Source organism: Leopardus geoffroyi, chromosome C2 (genome assembly GCF_018350155.1).
Source record: "Leopardus geoffroyi isolate Oge1 chromosome C2, O.geoffroyi_Oge1_pat1.0, whole genome shotgun sequence".
In the NCBI taxonomy this organism is placed as follows: Eukaryota; Metazoa; Chordata; class Mammalia; order Carnivora; family Felidae; genus Leopardus; species Leopardus geoffroyi.
The window spans coordinates 57,737,046-57,758,894 of record NC_059333.1 but is presented as its reverse complement, the minus strand read 5'-3'; the positions used below and the strand labels follow the sequence as shown (position 1 = coordinate 57,758,894).

At 40.9% G+C, this 21,849-nt stretch overlaps 1 long non-coding RNA gene across 1 annotated transcript; it reads right to left on the bottom strand.

Moving 5' to 3' along the window:
• Positions 1-324: 324 nt before the first annotated feature.
• Positions 325-21,788, bottom strand: LOC123610845. The gene is made up of 3 exons (XR_006718314.1): positions 21,647-21,788; positions 10,339-10,460; positions 325-371 (listed from the first exon to the last, which is right to left on the bottom strand). It is a non-coding gene; the product is annotated as an uncharacterized LOC123610845 (long non-coding RNA).
• Between the last annotated feature and the right edge of the window lie 61 nt (positions 21,789-21,849).

Here is a 21,849-nt window from a genome sequence, read left to right as displayed (position 1 = left end):
ATACGTGAAACATAGAGAAGATATTTCTGATATGATACCACCCAGGTGCTGAGGATTGGTTTCAAATCCTTTTATTAAAAATATTTTTTAATGTTTATTTATTTTTGAGAGAGAGAGAGAGAGAGAGAGAGAGAGACAGAGTGTGTGCAGGGGAGGGGCAGAGACAGAGAGGGAGACTCAGAATCCGAAGCAGGCTCCAGGCTCTGAGCTGTCAGCATAGAGCCTGATGCGGGCTCCGACTCATGGACCTCGAGATCATGACCTGAGCTGAAGTCGGATGCTCAACAGACTGAGCCACCTAGGTGTCCCTCAAATCCTTTTTTAAGGGCGACGTCAACAAGGAGGAAAGCCTGGGCTCCTGCAAAAAGAGGCTGCAGAAGGAGACACAAGAAGGGGAAGAGTGAAGTGTTTGGCTTCTTCACAAGTTCACTTAAGGTTGATCCTTCCTGGAGTTTTCTATCTAAGAACTTGAGTGTCATCACCTTAGGAAAGACCTACAACCCACTGTCATCTTTGGCTATCTTAGATTTTGGTATTTACGTTTAGCACAGCTCATTATTACTTACTATCAGTTCCCTGGTGCAAGGGGCAAGGATCCTGCCTAACAGTCATCATTACATATGAAATTGGCACAGTGAAAATGATGGAACAAAGCACTGGCTTAAAAGCCATAAATTCTTTAAAGACTACACTAAATCCTTGTGCATCTATACAATGCTAGGTTACAGCTCTGCTACCGTAATTAAATGCTATATGAGGAAATGTAACAAGATATGTGGCCAAAGTAAAATGCTAACCTAAATAGGATCGTTAAAATGTAACCCAGGAAATAAAATTGGAAATCACTATTAGAACACTGCTCGTGTTACAAGATGTCAGAATCATGCATAATGCAAGAGTGGAACTGCTTACAGAGACTTTACACAAGAGAATTTAAACTTGCTTCCGTGGACATGAGGAACTGCTCTTTGAAGCATGGGCTCTGATGAGATTCTGCCCGGCTGTAACGACATTCCAAGGGAATGTTCTGTTTCCATCAGATGCATATTTATTTATAGGGTGCTGAATGAAGGCACATTCATACTACGTGGCAGATTGTACCTCCACCATATTTTTCATTAATCACCTTTTCTTTGGCATCTTCACCATTGCTTCATTATTGATCTGTTTTTTGAACCCTCTATGTGAATAAACCTACAATCGCAAAATTACCCATTGATCAATGTCAGCAAACACATTCCTGCAAACACAACCTTTAACTCTTTTTTTCTCCGAACCCTCATTCCATTTCATCTCTTGGGCAAAGGCCTGAAAAAACAGATGATCCTTGTATTATTCCCTGAAGGTCAACAAATCCAGACTTTGCTTGGTTTACAAGGCTGAACATAAAGCCCATCTCAAAGAGAATACTTTTCCTCTGTTGCTCAGATTTTAAGTCAAAAGTCCTTTCTTGCACGCTCTAACATTCTCCCTGTACTCTGTGTTGAAGACTGTCGATCACATGTTGGTCTCTGTTGCCCCATACTGAGAAATCACCTTCTTTGAATACTTGTGCCAAATACAAACATATTTATCCATACACTAACCTCTCTAATTTGGTCATAATTAGAGAAAGGGCTATTTAATTAGTGAAAAGTCTTAAATTATAGATGGCTGATTGCTTTCGAGTATATAAAGTAATAGCAGGAAATGACTAACAAAGTGTTGCCAAGTACAGGACCTGCCAGGCCTGTTTTAATGAATAGCTAAAGATCACTGAAATTAGCACATTAATTGTATGCATGTAAATTGCTTCTGCTAAGTGTATTAAAATGTTGTTCTCTTTGTAATCATGTTGAAATTACTTATTTGGTTAGTACGCTCTTTTCACAATTGCTCATGAAAGACGAGAAAGCGAACTTCAACACAGTCCCTGCCTAAATCGGAACATCACCAATTACATGCCTCCACATTTTATCGTGCATACCAACGACTCATGACCTATTTTTTTTTTTAATTTTTTAATGTTTTATTTTATTTTTTGAGAAACAGAGAAAGAGCACGAGCAGAGGAAGGGCAGAGAGAGAAACACAGAATCCAAAGCAGGCTCCAGGCTCTGAGCTGTCAGCACAGAGCCCGACACAGGGCTGGAACCCAAAATGTGAGATCATGACCTGAGCCGAAGTTGGTCGCTCAACCGACTGAACCACCCAGGTGCCCCATGACCTATTTTTTAAAAACCCCAAATGCACATCTAATAAAACCCATCTTCATTTCCTTGTCTTGTATCTCTCTTTCAGAATCTCATGGAGGGTAGGTAAGATACCACCAGGCTCCAGACTACCCTCCCTGAGTGTGAATCCCTGCACAGCTGTGTAACTTTGGGCGCATTGCTCAATAACTCTGAGCGTTAGTTTCTCATCTGCCCTCCAAGATTGTTGTGAGAATTGAATGGATAAAATGATGTTTTGAAAACTTTTCTCAAACTTCCACAAGGACAGCAATCACCCCGGGGCACGTGTAAAACCGGCAGTTCCCAGGCTCTTTCTCTGAGGTCTCCGTGGCTTCTGATTCATGGGGAGCCGCCAGCCACCCCCGGAGATTCTAATCAGCTGAGAAACATAGCTGGGAAGCACCTGGTTCATCGTAGCTTCTCTTCGCTCATGTGCTGTGCACTGTGTATTTCATTAGTGAGCCAAGAAAAACAAAGGAAAAGTAGACTGAAGGTGCAGGAACCAAAAAAGTCATCAGAATATCCCTGACAGCTTTTTCTTCAGTGCCTCCTGGTGCAGAGGAGTTCACCGTCTTAGAGGGAGAGCAGTTTTCTCCACAGTTGAACAGTTCCATTGGTCCAAAAGACAAATCTCTCATTGTGCAGAAATCTGTTTCTTTTGAAATTCTGTCCATTGTTCTTGTCCAATATTTGGAGCAACATGGAACACCTGCCCATTAGGACAGCCTTTGTAACACTGAAAGAGCCATCTTATCTCCTTCTGATTTCCTTTTTCCAAGCTAAATATACCAAGTTCCTTCATCCATTATTGGTCATGGAACATGGCTTCTATAGTTTTCACAATCTTGGTCACCTTCCTCTGGAGCCAACTTGAGACTGCCAGTTTTCCTCATAAAATGTGTTGTGTGATAGCATTGGGTGGAGTGCTATACATTTCTGAACATGGCAGAATAGAGATAAACCGTATTTCTATAAAAGATGCTCAAAATAGATTATATGAAAAGACGGGTGCACTGAGTTAAAAGAAAATTTCTAACTCCAGTTCTTTGACTTCCTGTGTGACCTTAGATGAGTCATTTAACATTTCCAGATTCTGAATGACCTGATCTGTGAAGCCAGCATAGCAATATTCCTCTGCCTACTCGCTCACCTCATAGGGTCATTCAGAGGATAAAATACAAAAGAAAGAGGTTGGAATGATTATGGGCTACTTTTATGATCAAATCAACAAAGCTATGTTCAAAATAATAGTTACTTAAAAATTAAGGTATATTTTAAAATTAAGCAAGAGAAAATGATATATCACTTGCAAGCTCCATATAAAATAAAATGTATTAGATTTTTAACATTTTTTTCTCTTTTATAGAAAGTATATCACACATTGGTTCATATCAAGTTCATGTCAATTTAATAAAAATCCTTGATTTTTTTTTTTTTTTGAGAATAGCCAAGCCAGGTTATCTCAAGCTTGAAAACTAGAATTCTGAACTTTACTTAAAAAAAAAATGCCTTTCATGCTTCTAGGATGAGGGTCAATAGCCAGGAGACTGGACTCTAATGTGAAATCTTAAAAACCTACCTATTAGGTCTGAAGAGAGAATTGGACACCACCTTCACGTCTCTCAAGTTTGCTGAAATTCTTTAGAGAGGAAGGTGTGGTTTGCAGAGTTCCCTCAATTCATTTAAGAGATTTTATTACCAATACTTTTCTACTCCTTTTTTTCTTTTTTCTTTGGTGTGATCTCAAGGTCAAGTTTAGAGTAAATGAGAAGTAGGTCTCTCACACAGTAGATTGGGACTTCGATTAATGGGAGAAATAAACTCATTATAAGAATGAAGATTTAGCCTTGCTGATGTTTTCAAATAATAATTACACAAGGACATTTTTTTTTGTCTAATGGCGAGAATAAAAAGTAGAATACAAAATTACATACATATGGCATGATCAGAAGTATGCAAAATGTGTGTGAACACTTACGTGAATAGAAAAATAAAGAACACTGGGAGGAAATAAACCAAAACATCAAAAGTGATTATTGCTTGTCAGTGAGATTGCAGGTGCTGTCTTCTCTTTATACTTGTTTATATTTTCCAAATTTCCTGTAATAAGCATGTATTGCTTTTATAATCAGAAACAAGTTAGCAAGAAAGTGCAAAAAAGAACTTTGCTGCTAGGTAAAAAGTTGATGTTTGTATTAGAAACAAAATTTCACGAATACATTTTTTTTACTGATGCCAACTCCGGAAGGTGGGAAAAGAACCTTCTTTTATTCTTCTCTCCATTTAATCTGACATGTAGGATCCTCTTTTAATGATAGATTTCAATGAGGGAAAGGCACCTGGGGCAACAATCAAGGGAGATTGCGTTACACTGTGACAAAATCTTTAGAAACGCTTTTCTGTCTGGGTCATCAAACAGACTGCAACAGGTGTAAGTCCTTTTTCTTTTTTAAAGTAATTTTCAAGCAGACTTCTCACACGCTGAGATACACGTTGATTATATTAATAAAAAAAACCCTCTGACCTATTTCCAAATAGGATTCTCACTTCACATTAATTTTCTGGTCTTTTGTCCAAATTTAGGAAGTCAGGTCAGTGGCACCTGACCATTAGAATTAAAGCTCCATAAAAGTAGGAACTATGCTTATTGTTTATTTTTAAAATTTATTTATTTATTTTGAGAGACAGAGAAAGAGAGAGAGAGAATAAGTGGGGGAGGAGCAGAGAGATGGAGAGACAGAATTCCAAGAAGGCTCTGTGCAGAAGCACAGAGCCTTACTTGGGGCTTGATCTCACTAACCGTGAGATCATGCATGACCTGAGCTGAGATCAAGAGCTGCTTAACCGACTGAGCCACCCAGGCACTTCTGTTTATTTTTAAATCATCTCCATGTCCTCAGCATCTAGCCCATGGCCTGACACTTAGTAAATGCCAGCCAAACAAAGAAGCAAGCCCTTAAACCTGCTGACCCGGATACAGACTAGAACTCTCTTCCTTCCTTCTTGGGGCATCAGTTCTTGGGTAAAGGTCAGAGAAACCTTAACCTGGGTAGAGAGGAGTAAGACTTTGCTGTTACCTGAGCAAACTGGGGAGGAGCAGGTAGAGGAGGGCTAGGGAATCTGCCTGGAATCACTTCCACATGGAACTGTGGAGCTCTGGAACTGTGGAAGATTTGGACTTTGGACAATAAATAGCAAAGACCGCTGTTTCAGGGGTTTGGGCTTGTTGCTTGTTTTTGGAAAGAGGTGGGTGAATTATGGATAGTTGTAAATTCACTCAGGAATGTTTAAGAAAGGGTTGGGATAGGACCTGGACTGACAAAGTGACAAGGACAAGTCGGTGGGCCCCATGTCCACAAGAAATAGAGACAGAGACTTTGGCCTAAGTAGTGATTTAGCAGACTGGTTGAGCAGAGCAAGGAGGGCCAGGTCTTGGGGAAAAGAAGCTCAGTGTGACTTCACATAGACTCCCCTTTTATTGAGCTTAAACTCTGTAACCATCTGACAGAGGTTAGGAATGGCCTGTGGCTTTGAGGTGTGGGAAAGGGCAGATGGGAGTCAAGTAGCTACCACTGTTGGGCCATTTGGCCTGGGGAGGCTGAAAAAAAAGAGGTGGATGGTGTGGGGTGGGTGCTAAGCGGCCTTGGCTGGCTAATCTGAGACAGTAAAGCAAACACACTTTGAAGGGAAGTGAGAAAGGCAGCTTGGTAACCACCGCATACCTGCAATTTGCTGACAGGCATATAACTCCTGTTCCAAAATTCCTCTCCATGTAGCTTCTTATGTCTTAAATTACTGGCTGGAATGTGTGAGGATCCAAATGACTCACTGTGAAAGAGAGCTGAGTTCCCAAAGTTGGGGTTTCAAGAGAAAAACCACTTTGGTCCCCTGGGAGTGACAGAGGCGCAAGAGTTTCTAATTGAGGTGCGGGATGATACACAATAATTTTAAGAGGCTTTAGGGTGTCAGCACCTTAATCTAAAGTAGTGACTCGAATGGTGGGATTTCAAGTACTGTGAGAAACTTGAGAGAAATAGGAATAGAGGCTTCTGAAATTCTCATGCCTGGGCAATCTGGGCAGCTCCAGAGTAAGGCTAGATGTGGTTTCCAAGGGATTCTTTACCATGCCTGCAGTGATGAGGACACAGCATTGCTAAATTATCCCCATTCAGTGTTCCATTCTGTGCATCAGGAATCCTTTTGAACTAAAGTCACCAAATAGCCAATATGCTAGTCAAGTCAATTTTGTGCTGGTCAAGCTGATTCTTCTTTGAAATCCAAGTCCTCTGGCCTTGGCTGTTGCCCTCCCTGGGGCCTGTTGTAAATCTATTGACCTCCTTTTAGTGGTCCTACCTGTTATCTCTAGATTAACCATCTCCAAACACTGCTTCCATCATGGTTTTCTCCTGTGCGTCGACTTTGATGGCTTCCCATGGAGCACTGGGTCTCGAGGTGTGGTTCTTGTACCAGCAACATTAGCATTACTTGAAAAGTTGTGTGAAATGCAAATTTGGGGCCCAACTCCAGACCTACTGAATTAGAAACTCTGGTGGTAGGGCCCACTGATCTCTGATGCATGCTGGAGTTTGAGAACCACTGCCACAGAGTTCCTCAACCTGGCATTCAAAGCACTGTCTCCTCTATGGTCTTATAACACCTGTCTCTTATATTTGGCATTTATTGATCCTGCCTTGTATTGGGATTTTTTCTTTGTGTAATCTGATCTCACCTTCAGAGATGTAAACTCTTTGAAGGCGTGGTCTGTGTTTTCTAGATTTGCTAACTTGTAAAATCATAAAGCTGGAAGAATCTGGAAAAATACTATCTAATCTCTTCATTTTGCAAACCTTTCAATGGTACCATGTGCATGGTGGACATTCAATTAACAATTGCTGAATGAAATAACATGCCCACGGGGAACATGGAGTTCGTGAATTAAGACTGCCGAGACTTCAGTGCCATCGCCTTAATTTAGATTGTCCCTTCTGGTACTCTCTAAGGGCTGGTGAATGCCTGGGGAAAGTCTTGGATGCCATTGCCAGTTTCCCCCCATGATCCCCCTGAATGGGCTTTGGAATTTGCTCACTGAATACAAGGCAACAGTGTTTTGAGATACAAATGGCAGCACAGTTGAATTAAGAAAATAAAAACAAAAACAAATTTGATGTTGTTTTTCTTATTGCTGCTTTGAGAGTCAGCATGAAATTTGAATCTGCCATACACAAGAAACAATATCTTGCCTGAATATTTAAGGCATAAATACAAATTAATTGCAGTGCACAGCTGTTAATTATCAGGCTTTGGAGCATTCCAGGAGCAGTTGCTCATGAATACCTATTCAGCTAAAGATCCCTCACTTACTAGGACCTGATGATATTGACCATGAAGTTGTTGATTCGTTGCATCTGCATAGTCTAGAGGTCCAGGCTGCCAGGGGTCTTTGCACTTGTAAGGGATAGGCTGCCACAGCAGAAACGGGGCATGTTTGGCTTAGGAAAGTACTCTTTCTCCATCTCAGGAATGTTCACGCCCCAAAGGGGAGACTCTTGACTTCCACAAATGGTTTTGTGGTGACTCTTCTAAATGAATTGGGCTATGGCTATGGCAGACATCTGTGTGTATGTCACCATACCAAATTAATATGGCTGACTACATTCCCCATGCTGTACATTGCATCCCCATGGCTTACTGATTTTATAACTGGAAGTTTGTGCTTCTTGATCCCCGTTATCTATTTTGTTCCACCACCCTAACCCCATCCCTCTAGCAAGCACCTATCTGTTCTCTGTATCGATAAGTCTGGGTTTTGCTTTTTGTTTGTTTTGCTTTTTAGATTCCACGTTAAGTGAAGTCATGCTCTATTTGCCTTTTTCTGACTTATTTTACTTAGCATAATACTTTTAAGGTCCTTCCATGTTGTCACAGTGGTAAGATTTCATTCTTTTTTATGGCTGAGTGATATTCCACATACCACATATCATATATACTGCATCTTCTTCAGTTCTTCCATTGATGGATACTGAGGTTGTTTCCATTTCTTGGCTATCATAAATAATGCTGAGTAGACAGACAAAGGGGTGCACATATCTTTTTAAATTCATAATTTTCATTTTCTCCAGGTACATATCCAGTAGTGAAATTGCTGGGTCATATGGCGTTTCTATGTTTAAGGTTTTGAGGAACCTTCATACTTTTTCCAAAGCGGCTGCACAAATTTACATTACCACAGTACACGAGGGTTCCCTTTTCTCCACATGCCAACACTTGTTATTCCTTGTCTTCTTGATACTAGCCATTCTGACAGGTGTGAGGAGATAGCTCACTGTGGTTCTGATTTGCATTTCCCTGATGATGAGTGGCTTATCTTTTTACTATAGGTCAAGTTCATTAAAACAAACTCACGTGGACTTTCCTAATTACGTTTGTGGTGGTTGTGCCGGGATTTGGTTTAAATAAGAGTGCTGCTATTTGTTTGTGAAGTTTCAGGGTAATTATAGTGATTGCAGTTTTGGGACTGCTGGCCTGGTTTTGCCAGTCTTATGATTGTCTGGTCCTTCCTGCTCTCCAGTTTCCGCTGCACCCGCACCCACCATCATGAGCACAGATTGTTCCCCGAGCCTTCTAGGCTCTCTGTGGCCAGAATTTGAGACCTGGGATGGGGGGCATTTAAGGAACTCTAACTCAACACATTTCTTCCTCAGCATCAAGTTAGTTAGGCGTCTAGTCTGCCTTTGCCTTCCGCCATATTTCCAGAATCATCTATGTCTCTTTTTCTTTTGGGTTCAGTGCACTTCTTGTACTGGGTCTTGTCTCAGGAATTTGCCAAGCTTTCCCAGGTCCTCCCAGAACCAGGGAACCTCCCAGAACTCCCTCCTCCCTCTCGGCCACCAGGGCGCAACCCTGGCACCATTGGCTGACTGAAGCTCCACCGTCACAGATTAGGCTGTCTGATGCTGCCTGCCTGAGTCTTGGGACATGTTTTGCTTCTGAACTCCTTGGCACCATGCTGTGCTTTGATATTGAGTGAACTTCCGCGATTTCATGTTTGCCTCCTGATGCCAATTTCCTAGCTGCATTATCGGCTCTTATGTACTGCCATATTTTTTAGCTACTTTGTTCTGCCTGCCAGACTGGACATTCTCCCAGCACCTGCAGCTGGGCCATACTCCCTGGTGGCTGGTCTAGTGTCAGGTCCCAGCATCTTCCATCATGACCTGCCCAGACCCAGTTTAACAAATCAACAACTATGAAGTATGTCCTTCAAAATGTTTATGTTTCAAATACATTAATCATTTTTACTCCAATTAGGTTGTGCTACCTTTAAAGAATTATTCCCACACTTTTTTAGTACTCTATGTGAATTGTGAAAATGGTTGCCTTTCCCCATTTGCGGGTCTTTTAAGTAAAATGCAAATCAACTTTGCTTTTAACGGAAATTCTGAGCAAAATTCTTTTGTGAAGAATTAAAAAAAATTTTTATACATTTTCATTTTTGAGAGACAGAGAGAGACAGAGTATGAGTGGGGGAGAGGCAGAGAGAGAGAGGAGACACAGGATCTGACGCAGGCTCCAGGCTCAGAGCTCTCAGCCCAGAGCCCGACATGGGGCCAAAACCATGAACCACGAGATCATGATCCGAGCCGAAGTCGGACACTCAATCAACTGAGCCACACAGGCACTCTGCAAGAAATTTTATATTTAACGGGACTGTAATCTGATAAAATTGTTCCCATTTCTGCCCTGATGTCCAAGACAGGAACTCTGGGCCTAATTATTGTGTTTATCATCCTCGGTGTTAAGCTATGTATGAGGAGCTGAAGAATGGGCAAAAGCAAAGAAAATATATGTGTGCGTGAATGTGCACGTGTGCATGTGTTGTATTGGGAGAGTGAATGGGAGTGAGGTAAGGACAGGGGAAAGCAGATATGTCTGTTTGACAAGTGTTATGGGCTTCCTGTTAATGTAATAGTTATTGATGATGTGAACACTTGTTATGGTGTTCTAATGTGTTCTAGTGTGCTAGTAAGTACTTGGATTAGCTCACTGAAACCCTCTTAAGTAGGTACTAATTTTGTTTCCACTTAGCATGAGAGAAGATTGAGGTTTAGAGAGGTAAATTAACTTACCTGAGTCCACACAGGAAATAATTGCTAGATTAGAGAGTTGAACTCCAGCAGTGGAACTCCAAATTTGTATCATCCTGATTCTATTGTTTTCCTGTTCTTCACTATGGTGCTTCCAGATTATTCTTATAGGACCAGAGAATAGAGAATATAGGAGGAAAATAATTAACATTTATTAGTTATAATTTTCAAAGGGTTTTTACATTAATCTTCAGAAACAGATAATTCTTGTCTCCATTTAAGAGGGCAAAAGAGAGACTCAGAAACAATGATTCTATATTATCAAATGTAGCTGTAGTTTACTATTGCATCGTGGGAGTCTACCACATTATCCTGACCGTGGACGTTGGATTTTTTCCAGGCTTTTTGTATTGTATATAGTGTCTCTGTAAATATACACATATTTCTTTCTCTCTCTCTCTCTCTCTCTCTCTTTTAAATGTTTGTTTATTTTTGAGAGACAGAGACAGAGTGTGAGAGGGGAAGGGGCAGAGAGAGAGGGAGACACAGAATCCGAAGCAGGCTCCAGGCTCTGAGCTGTCAGCACAGAGCCTGATGCAGGGCTTGAACTCATGAATGGTGAGATCATGACCTGAGCTGAAGTCAGACACCCAACCGACTGAGCCCCCCCCAGGTGCCCCTACATACACATATTTCTAATGCACATTTTGCATGACCTTTTCTCAGGTATGCACCTAAGAGTATATATGTTAAAAATGAACATTGAAGACAACGAATAAAAAAGAAGGCCACGAATGGAGCAATGATGACAGTTATGGACAACGATGAGTGTCATGGGCCAGTAATTTTTATTAAACGAATTCTGTGAACCTGGGCTAAAAAATTTTTCGGTAAACCTGAGGTCTCACCTTTCCCCCCAGAACAATTAACTGACTTGGCGACTTGTCTAGGACGACGGAGTGGTGGAACTGGGACTAAATCGAAGTTCTATAGTTATAGACAGTTCTTAGTTCCATCCGATTTCTACACATGAACATTATCCTCATCATTCCACCTGGGTGGGCTGACAACTACAGACTTCACAGGTTCAGAGGGGAGATAATACACCACTGATTTGCAACCCTGTTTTTGCAGAAGAGATTTGGTTTTGAGAAATTACTCGAGTGTTGATATTGCTTCACCCATGGGCCTGTGTGCTGTTAAGCTTGAAATGAAAAGAATGGCTTCGTGGTTTAGTTTTATGAGGGAACCACAGCCATAGAGTTATGATCCAGTGCATATAACATTGAAGGATAACAATTTAAACTCCAATAACTTTTGCCATATATCTTCACCAGAAGGTCTCAGAGTTTTATGAGAAATTATAGACTAAGAATTTGGAAGAGTTATGTGCAATTCATGGTTAAAAAAGGAAGTGCTAAAGTTTTCTGGAATGTTCCAAGGCTTTCATTAGAGAAGGCATGAAGAGAGCCCAGGACCATTGACTCTTTGGCTAGGAACCCTGGCAGGAATAGATGTGACCAAACGATTTAGTGATTCTGAATGGCTTCAGCTTGCTTTGAGTGGCAATATTACTTTTCCAGGGGCCTTGCTGATTGAAGAAGGACATAGAGGAGCCAGCATGAGTTGATTCCCCAGAAACTTTAATAAACAGTGATACTGTTGCGGTCATATTAATACAGCTTCTGTAATATACTCTCTGATTAGTGTTTCTCCCACTTTAATTGGGATTCTAAGCACCATAATGATGTGAGCCAGCTGAAGTTTTTAAACAGTACAGATATAAATGGTTATCTTAAATTATATTTAGGAGAAACTCTACTTGAACTATTTAGCTTAATAAATAAAGACACCAAATTAATATAGGCTATTTTAAGACCAAGCATGTAATACTATAAAACTTTGGTAATCTGTATGCTTTCTGTTGGCTGGCCATGGGATTTTTAATTGAATTACTACAGAAAATTCAGCTCAAAATATTGTCAGATTTAACCACCCACTGAGTGTGTTGTTATTGTTTTATTAGACTAAATCAAAGGTTACCACAGCTCTTTTCTGCACTGACTTTCAGCCCAGAGGGGTAAAGTCTTAAAACGAGATGATGAAATTTTAGAAAAGAGCAAGAACTTAATGTGGGGATAATAGTCACATATTTTCTTGAGAAAAATGAAACTGCTTCATGGCTACTTTATATAATAACATTACTAGCTTTTTAATAGTTAGTGTCTATGACATTCATGTTCTGAAGTTTGTAACTGGTCTGAGGTTGAGACTGAAGGAAATTGTCAGGGGACAGAGGTGCCCCTGGAGAAGAAACCCATTGGCAAACCCAGTGTCAACAGTATCCACATTGCAAGCACACTGCTTTCTGGCCATATCATCCCCAAAGCTCAAAGTCTAGGTGGGATGGCAGCATGGCTGGAGGAATCAACTCAGCAGATAATCATTTCAGAGCCTATACATCTTTATCGGCTTGCATGTGGTTAAGAATGCACCTCCCCCACTTTTTAATCTGTTCCAAGACTGTGTGTGTGTCTCATCTTTCAGTGGATCTCAAAGTGCAGTTCTCCAAACCAGCAGCACTACCCAGGACCTTGTCAGAAACGTATATATATGTGGTATGTGGTACACACACACACACACACACACACACACACACACACAAACACTCAATGGAATAGTACTTGGCGATGAAAAAGAATGAAATTTCATTTGCAACAACGTGGATGGAACTAGAGTGTATTATCTTAAGCAAAGTAAGTCAGTTAGAGAAAGACAAATACCATATGATTTCACTCCTATGTGGAATTTAAGAAACACAACAGATGAACATAGGGGAAGGGAAGGAAAAATAAGATAAAAACAGAGAAGGGGGAAAACCATAAGAGACTCTTAAATACAGAGAACAAACGGAGGGTTGATGGAGGGGAGGTGGGTGGGCGGATGGGCTAAATGGGTGATGGGCATTAAGGAGGGCACTTGTTGGGATGAGCACTGGATATTATATATAAGTAATGAATCACTGGGTTCTACTCCTGAAACCAATACTACACTGTATGTTAACTAACTTGAATTAAAATTAAGAAAAAAAGAAATGTATACTCTAATGTGCTCATCCAGACATACTAAAGCAAAAACATCGGGAGTGGACCCCAACAATCTGTGTTTTAAAGGCCCTTCATGCTTCATGTAATTCTCATGTCTGCTAATGTGAGAAAACACCTGATTTATATTCTGTTGATCAGGTTTTTTTTGTTTTGTTTTGTTTTTAATCAAAGAGCAGGTTTCCCATTGTTGGATTCATAGTAGGCTCTCAATAAATGTTACCATGAAAATGAAAATACACTTAATTGGTCATGCAACATTCTGCAATGTTTACCATCATATTTTAGTCTCTTTGTTATTGTATACTCAGGAATGAGCACTTGCCCTCACAGATTATTCATTTTCTTTCCCTTTGAGACTAGCTCTTCAGCTATTCATTTAATATGAAAGGTCATCTTCAAAGAAAATTGTTGTCTGAGGCTTCCGTTTTTAATTCTCCAGAGAGTCACTGAGAAGCAAAGTTAGTTCGTGCCAATCATTTCTTTCCCATTTTTAAAGAGGGCCAGTCAGTTCACTGTCAATGATGATTAGTGAGATTTTTCTCTAGTCTCTTCTGCAGGACTATCCAGCAGTTCAGTGGCCAAGAGTTTGTTGTTTTAGGACTTCTAAGTTGGCTTCATCTCTGCTTAGGCAGCAAATTCATCCAAGGGCTTTAATACTCTCAGCTTTGCTTCAAGTAGTATGTGAAAATGGGGGAAAAATCAATCACAAAGAAAGCTGAAATGCAACAGGTTTATGAAGACAGAGGGACTCAGAGTGAAACATGTGAATTCACTTGTATTATATACCCAATAATTTCTGATGTGGGAAATCCAGGGGATCATGGGCCCCAGATGCAGTGAGATTGATGTGGTATAAATCTCTTACCTCTTGTCAGGCAATTGACTTCTGTGGGTTGAACAATATCCCTGCCTATGAGCACATCTAGCCCTCGGGGCAGGTTCCCAGGTAGGGACACTAAAAGAAAGAGTCAAGGCCTGGAGCTGGGTGTATGTTCTATGGGAACGAGAATGCTGACTGTGGGTAAAAACTTAGGATGCAGGCATCACTTAGAGTTTGGGGAGGCTCCTCATGGAGCAGGGGTGGGGGAGGGGTAGTGATGGGCAAGGAGTGCTGAGAGTCTACCAGCAAGACAGAGAAGTATGGTATAGTCTGGAGGAAAGTGTGTTTGCAGGAAGCCAGGGATCTGAGTAGGACCCCCTCCTCTAGCTTTCCTTGTAATTCTCATGGGGATGTGGGTGGCGAATGCTTCTAGAATTATGCTGGGTGGTGCTAATCATGGCCTGAGGAGCTCTTTCTTTCCTGAGTGAAACTTGCTACTCTGGTCACAGGCTTTGAATTGGTAACTGGATTTATTAATTCTGAGCCCTGGCTGTAGCTTCTTAATTTTTGTCTCCCAAACTCCAATTGCTTGTTCATTCAGAGACGGAAGGGGGTGAATTGGCCTCTAGAACCCCTGCTCTGGGGGGCAGACCAAACAACTGCATTGTGAAATCCACAACCACTGACCACCTTCCAGGCGCCAAGCACCACAGAGACACTAGAAATCATGTGAGAAGTGAGAGTTTCTGCATTCAGGGAGCACGGAGTCTAGTGAAGGACATAGATATCTAGACAGCCTACAGTTTGATGGGATAATTTTTGTAAGTATAGAATGTTACCTAAATGGAATTAAATGTGTTTTCTTTCTGCTTGAGGAAGTCAGCTAAGTCTTCTAAGAAGAGGTAATACTTATAGCTAGGCCAGGTAGTGAAGAGGGGAAGGGGCATTGTAGGCAAAAGGAGGAGTGTTTGAGAAAGTCTGATGCCTCCAAGAAATGGCAAGTGGTCGGTGAGTGGTAGACGTGAAGCGAGACAGAAGACAGGGAGTCAGATACCAAGGGCCAGCATCTTGCTGGGGGACTAGGGAGCACAGCTTTAAGTAGGAGCATGACAGGTTAGGTTTGTTTTAGAAAGATCATTCTAGCTCCTTTGTGGAGGGTGGGTCAGAGGGAGTAGAGCCTTGTCAAAATACAGTTGAGGCATGATGAACACCCGACCCATGGCCGTTGCCAAGGCAGTGAAGAAGCCAGGTTGACTTTTAGAAGCTTGAATTTGCTTAGTGACTTCTCTTCTATAGTCCTAGCCCCACCTCTTCGGGGGCATCTAGGGCTGCTGCTTCTGTAGATGCTGCCTGCATAGTTGTTTCTGAGAAAAGGTGCAAATTAAACCTGTGCCTGAGTTCTCTCATTTATTAACAGCAGCTTTCTTCTCTCAAAGATTTTACCAATCTCTCCTAACAGTATGGAACTGAAGCTAATTACAAAAAATTCCATGCTAGTGTATTGGTAAATAAATTCTGTACTTGGATACCATTTTTTTTTTTTGTGACAAGCAATATGATTTTGTACTTTGACATGTAATTTAAATGGCTTACATCGAATGCTTTAATTCATTTGTGAAACTTTTATTGACATTTACTATGTGAAGGCACTATTAGTTGCACTGAGGGATAACTTAAAAAAGTATTAGACTTCCTCTTGCAGAATGTGCCAATTCTGGTTTATTTTTACAACCACAAACCAAGGAACTTTCTAATAGCATTTGGTTCTTTCATTCATTTATTTACTCATTCATCTATTAATCTGTCAGTCAACAAATATTTGTTAATCATCTACTTTGTGAAGGCGAAGTAATGACATGAGGAACACCTTAGGGGTGGAAGTAAAAAATAGAACAGAGAGTTCTGGGTGGACCTCACAGTTCTCAGAAAGCCCAGAATATGAAATAACCTCAGGGCTTTGGTTACTTAATCTTTAATACTAGGGTCACTTTCATTATTAAAGAGCATCTTGGATTAGGAAGTGAGGTTTTAACTTCTTAGATAACTTATCCTATCTCTGCCCCCATTTTCCTCTGGTAATTACTTGAAACTTTTAGTGATTGGACTGTGCACTGTGGAACTGTATTCACAAGGCCACAATAATTTCAAGAAATGAATCATGGAAGTATTTTCCATTACCTATCTATAGGATTTTCTCCTCAGTCAAAAAGGGACCAAATTGTACGCTTTCCTAGGCAGGTGTGTAGAAAATATTCAGTCTACTCCATACCCTTACCAATTGATGGGTCTGCTTGAAATTGGCCAGTTTCAGAATTCAGCTCCCAGTTGTTTGTGTAAATGACTAAGGGTCATCAGAAACCATCTTAGAAGTACAACATACCCAGACATATTTTGATCTCTTCCTCGTTTCAAGCCCCTCTTTTAATTGAAAAAGCTCTTTCTCGTTCTATAGTTTTCTACTCCTCTGTGGAAAGAGCACTTGCTAGGAATTAAGTGACTTGATTTCTAATCCTAGCTATACTGCTAACTCATTATATGACTTTAGCCAGGGCTTGGCATACTATATATAGCCTGCTGCTAAATCTGACCTACCACCTATTTTTGTAAATAAAGTTTTATTGGAGCACAGCCATGATTATTTGTCCACTTACTCTTTTGTGCTACCATGCAGCGATGAATATTCATGATAGGACCATTAGACCACAGAGCCTAAATAAAATGTTTACTGTGTGGCCCTTTATGGAAAAAGTCTGTCACCCTCAACTTTAGGCAGGGTCATTATTTTACTTGAGGTTCCCCATCTGTAAGTTTGGGGAATTGGATTAGGTTGTCCCCAAGGCCTATGTCATTTTTAGTGTTCTGTTGCTCTATCATTCTTCCTACAGAGCAGCCTCGTATCAATCTTTGTACGCTGGGATATAAACCTATTCATATTTACTTCACTTATTCAATTTATGAAGCACTAATCCTGGCAAGCCACTGTAGAAAACTAACAAGTCTGAGTCTCTGCCTTTGAGAAGCTTATAATCTGGTTAGAAGATATAGTTATTACAAGGATTAGAAGTTAAATTATGACAGAAGGTAGTAAAGGATAACATACCAGAATAGGTGATGATAATTAAATGAATTCAAAGGAGAGAGATGATTATGGGGTGAGATGACCAGGGAAAACCTATAGGGGAAAGTGGGCTGTTTTTAAGAATAGTTACCTCCATGGTCCCATAAAATTTTGGATCAAGTGTCCTTCTAAAGTAGTAGTTTTCAGGGGCGCCTGGGTGGCGCAGTTGGTTAAGCGTCCGACTTCAGCCAGGTCACGATCTCGCAGCCCGGGAGTTCGAGCCCCGTGTCGGGCTCTGGGCTGATGGCTCAGAGCCTGGAGCCTGTTTCCGATTCTGTGTCTCCCTCTCTCTCTGCCCCTCCCCCGTTCATGCTCTGTCTCTCTCTGTCCCAAAAATTAATAAACGTTGAAAAAAAAAATAAAGTAGTAGTTTTCAGATTTTAGAGTGCAGGTTCCTGGGAAAAAAACGCAAATTCCTGTAAGGAAGCATTAGAAGTTCTGATGTTAGGTCTGGGATACATCCCAGAAATCTGCTTTTTCAAAGAGCATCCCTGGTGATTCTGATATACATGGAGAATTTTCTTACTTTTAAAAATACTGCTTTGGAAATTTGGTTAAGTTGCTAAATACTGTTTCTGTAGAGGAATTCATGCTAGGCTTGGCAGAGTCTTATTAAACCATAGATTTTGTGTGACTAGGAGGGGCTCCACTGTCCATGGAGCAATTATTTCAATGATTTTCTCTCTCCTTTTAGGAAATCTGTGATCTCCCAGGCCAAGAAGGACAAACTGAGGACTATCTCTGAAAGCCATTGAATTCCTTAGTTAAATCCAGAGGGAAAGTCTGAGATCAATATGGCTGTTGTGTCTGTGATAGTTGAGGATAAATTATTGGAAAGAGACAGGTACTAACTACTTCCTTTTGCATTTGACTCTTGGTCCTTTTTTTTGTGAACTTTTTGTTCCTGCAAAGCTGGCTTGGGTCAACGTAGTAAGTAAAAAAAAAACCCTCAATGAAAGAAGCTGGGAATCTCCAATCTCCATCCCAAAACATGTCGCTGATGACTTGAACATATCACCAGATACTCAAGATACAGACGGCAGCTTCCACCTATGGGAGAATGACCCTCTGAAGAGAAACTTGGAATCATCATCAGAGCCATTGGAGGGGACCTCTGAGAGTCATGTGGGTGAAATTTTACAAGACCCTGTCATGCCTCCAGTCCAGGATAGAAAGTTAGATCCACTTCCAAAAATGCATAGACGTCTTAAGAAGGCTGTAAGGACAAAGAGAATGAGGAAGAGGAGGAGGAAGGAGAAGGTGGAGACCCACCATGCCCCCATCCTTCCAACACCTTTTGTGCCACCACAAAGTGAAGAAGATGAGGTGGTAGACACAAAGCCGGCTGTATTCAGTGCTCAGGAAGATGATCCTGACCTTCCCAGTGAGGTAGGGATGAGGCGTGGGGTGGCGAAAGTCTGGGCTTGCCGCGTTTTCCTAGGAAAAATAATGACAGCCCTTCATCTGGAATGGAAGGAGGTGGGGGATGAAGAGCTAGGGGAACAAACTGGGATCCCTGGGCCCAGATAAAGCATGAAAGAACTGGCTCAGAGGGTGATGTCCTTTCTGCGTATGTGTGTTGGCGTTGAAGGCTTTAACTTCTCTCTTCTACTTGCAGGACAGGTTACAGAGTCAGCAGGATAAGGGCGCATGTGCGATGCATCAGGAGTGTCAGATACAGCCCTGTGAGCTCTCAGTGTCCCAGGGGCCGGGGCCATCTTCTCCGGCAGTGACATCCTTGGCATCACCACCACGCTGCTTTGGTCGCTTCCTAAGCTGCGTCTGCCAGACCTTCTCGAGGTCTAGGAAACAGAAGACCCCCAGAAGAGAGGACACCAAGCAGGCTGGGGCAGGAGGTGATGCTGAGGCTCTAAGACCTGCCCTGCTGAGGGGTCTGGGCAGAAACAGAGTGCAACCTCATGAAAGCCTGTAGCAAGTTGATGCCGATATGGCTTCTCCCTGTGTTTCATTTTGTAATTTTCCCCGTGTTGTTCCTGTTGGTCGATTCTTGTTTATCAAAGATAAACGTTTTTGCTCTGCTTTTTTGCTGAGATCCTTAAGCCTGAGGAAGTGGTAAAAGCAAAGTAACTTTGAAGATTTTAACACTTTACCCAGTAGTGGGATTGCTTCCTACTTCCTTCCATTAGGCTGAAGTGGAATTCACTACAGAGCAGCGGTTCCCAAAATTCATGCGGGTGTCACTCATGTCTTCAGTTCCCTTAATTCTCACTACCTTCTCTGAGGATGGAAGCCATACCATCTCATCATTTTGAGTAATGTCTCCAGAAATCAACCACCAAGTGGAGACTCCTCATGTCCAGCTCCTCTCATTGTCTTTTACCTTTGGCTAAGAGATTCATTTTGCATTCCTCATCCTCAGTACTTTGTTGAAATTCTGACACTCCCTACCTGATTTAGAAATGTCTCAGGGAGTGGTCGCTGCTCTTGTGTTCGCATAAGGTAGCCCTACCATCTCCCGCATCTCTAACCATCCTCTGGTTTTCTTTTTGTCACTTGTTAGTAAGATATCTGGCCCTTACTTCTCAAGTGTTCTGTATTAAGAACCTCGTCACATAAGGTAATGGGCTCCTTTCCTTGTTATTCTTTAGCCAGATTCACAGAATCCCGAGTTCTGAGAACCCTAAAGAAAATAAGTACTTAGAAAAAAGTTCAAGATTGTTTCATTTCCTGTTGTTGTCCCAGCATACTAGGCTACTCCTCTTCCCAGGACATAAACTAAGAGTTTAAATTAATTTTACACCCTCCTCTGAGAGAGTAGGTTTAAGGTGAATTTGAGAGTTTTCCTGTAGCTTTAATGACCTGTTGTTATTTCAAACATGTCCCGGTTTTTCCGATTCATATAAGAATAATCAATAAAAGTACAAATAGAAATACATGTGTAAAGTATCTGCATTGGAAGGAAATTGTACAATTTCTTCCTTCTTTAGGACTGACCCCAATGGTTACTGCACTAGAATTGGAGAAGATAACCAACGTGTTTGTTTTGTTCTTTCTTGCCTGGAATCGGGCCCGGTGCTGTTGGAAGAATGAAGTTGGGAAGGGAATAGAATGAGGTGCAGGAGCAGTGGCGAAAGATCCCAAAGGCTGCCTTGCGAGTAATTGGTAAAAACCACCCTGGAGGGAGTCTTGTGATGTGATGAGGATCTCAAGTTAGAATGAGAAATTTTATGAAATGTCATGCTCCATGTTTGGAGTAAAATGGGACAGCTTTCTAAAGTCAGTCATGCTTTGATACCTTTAGTTGTCTAAAGAGTGGTTGATTGTTTAGAGAGTATGGCATTTTAATAGAGCTAGTTGAGCATTATAAATGGGCTCAAGCTATTACATGAAATTTCAAATTATCCAACTGTATTCATGCACATATTTTCTCAGTGTTATATAAGAAATGTGTTCCCAGGCAAGGCATAGTGTACGTAAAGTCCTGAGTCATGGAGCCTATTATTAAAAGCTCGAAAGAAGGTAGATATTAGTGTTGTCATTAAGGCTTTGTTATTGTTATTGTTTCTTATTATAAGATATTTTAGGATGAGCTGTTCTATCATAGAAAAACTATTAGTTTCAACCTGATTAGCCATATGCCCACTCCCATTTACAATGGTGATTTTCACACAAAGTTTACTTATTCCAAATTTAAGATACATATTACAGATAAGGGAAGATCTGTATAAGCACTTAGTTTTGAAACTCTTTTGCGCATGTGTCTTGACCGCCCACTCACAAACAGGGGAAAGGGTGTCCAATACTCCTCAGCTGCATTTGTAAAGAAAAAGGTACTCCTCAGCTGCATTTGTAAAGAAAAAAGGATATGTTCTCAGGTTTCAGACTTTGTGTTGCTATCTTCAGAGTCTGAATTATTAAACATGGTTTCTGTCTTAATAAAGTTGTTTTTTCAAAATATATTTAGAAAAGTAGTACGGCTGTGTCAAAGTAAAAACAAATTAAAAATAAAACCTACTACTATTGATGAGAGATAAAGCATGGGTCTCATTTAAAAAAAGTTGTTCCCCCCCCCCCCCCGGCAGATAAACAGATACTGTAACTGTGTTGTAAACAGCAGTACTTGACAAGTATAAAGATGACCACATTTAATGTATTTAGCTCCCTGTCTTTCTCATGGGAACTCCCAGAACTAGGTAGGTGGCAGGTACCCTCAGTGCTGCAAGTTGAGTAAGCTGAGATTAGGCAAGCTGATTAAACTTTTCCCGTGATTTTTCTAAGAACACTCATTAAAGCTGATAGGGAATCATAATACAAATTCTTTAAACAGATTATTTAATCACTCACCTGTGGTTTTATCTTCTAAATGTGATTGTTTTTGCTCTGGTTCTTATCCCAACGTTCCATCCTGAAACACTTCTTGTTGACCATTTTGTTTTTGTCACCTTGTCCTCACACTACTGTCCAAATGCCAGCTAATGTCATCTTTACTCACCTGGAAAATGTTAACATAAAAAAAAAAAAAATCTGGTTAATGTAAAATTACAGAG